Here is a 1558-nt window from a genome sequence, read left to right as displayed (position 1 = left end):
TTACAATTCCACCAACAGTATGTAAGAGTTTCTATCTCTCCACAACCTCTCCAATTATAAAGAAATAGAAACATAAACATAAATATAAATATAAACATAAATTCCAGGTGATTAAGAAGAATGAAATTAATGAAAGCTACTATTGTATATGTCAGACTGCTATTTGTTGAAAGAAAAAAAGACTCCAGCAAATTGTCTATTTTTTATGTACAACACAAAGTCACTGAAATCTGTCGATCATAATAAATTATAGATAATATAATGAAGACTGGGAATTCCAGAACATTAAATTGTGTTTATAAAGAACATGTCCTTTGAGCAAGAGAAAATTATTTGAACAACATAAGGAGATACCACATGGTTTAAAATCAGGAAAAGTGTAGATAAAGTTTGAGTTCTCTCCATGTGTGTTTAATCTGTATGATGAACCAATTATTTGAGAAGCAAGACTTTATGAAGAATATAGCAATAGAATTTTAAGAGGGTCATTATCCATGTAGGATCCATATATGATAGAATCTTGCTTGATTAAAGGATTTGAAGCACTTACAGAGGAAGATAAAAATTAAAGGATTTGAAGCAATTACAGAGGAAGATAAAAACTACAACCTTTAATTTGGACTCTGACAAAATCTTTATAATTGGTCCAAAATTCTTTCCATGAGAAATGGAATATAAACATTGAGAAGAATTTTATTGTACTTCAATCTAGAATCAACATCATGGAAGCAACAGTCAAAAAATCAAATTACATGTTAGCATAGGACAAATCTGCCGCTAAATATCTCCGAAAATGTTTAAAAGACAAAGATGTCAAAGAGCTCTCTTTCTCTCGCTTCCCCTCCTGCTCTCAGTCTTGAAAGTTTTACAACTATGGCAGCTTTAACAATTTTTGTGTCTTTCTTTGTCAGTGAAAACAACAACAACAACAACAACAACAACAACAACTGAGTTTTCCTTCTCTGACAGGTTGAAGAACAAATTAAGTTGAAATGTATCAAAGACCTAAAATTAAAAGCTAAAACTATAAAATTCTTAACAAAAAATATACACATAAATTTTATGAATCTTTAGTTAGGAAAAGATTGTAACATCCGGCGGTGGGGGTGGAGGGGATAGGAATAGTACCGACAATAAAAAAATAAATTTAACTTTATCACAGTTAAAGACTGTTTTGCTTCAAAGTATTCCATTCATAAAGAAAGTGAAAAGACAATTAATAAAATGAGAAAATATATTTGTAAATCAGATACTTAAAACATGTATCTTAAACCTTATAAAGTTTCTAACTCAGTAAAAAATGAGAACATGATATAAATAGCCATTCTTCCAAAGGAAGTAGAAACATGATCAGTAAACACGAGAAAGACAGTCAATGTCATTAGTTATCAATGAAAACTAAATGCAATCCTCAATGAGTTAGCATTTCAGATCACTAGGATTCTAAGAATAAGAACAGCAAACAACAGATTTTGGAGAGGATATGGTTAAACTAGAACCCTCATACACTGCTGGTGAGAATGTGAAATGTTATTGTTAGTGTCACTGAGTCAAGTAC

The sequence above is a fragment of the Elephantulus edwardii genome, unplaced genomic scaffold, assembly GCF_000299155.1.
Source record: "Elephantulus edwardii isolate Elephantulus edwardi_28Jun2011 unplaced genomic scaffold, EleEdw1.0 scaffold00149, whole genome shotgun sequence".
NCBI classification, from domain to species: Eukaryota; Metazoa; Chordata; class Mammalia; order Macroscelidea; family Macroscelididae; genus Elephantulus; species Elephantulus edwardii.
Note: the sequence above shows the minus strand (reverse complement) of the source record.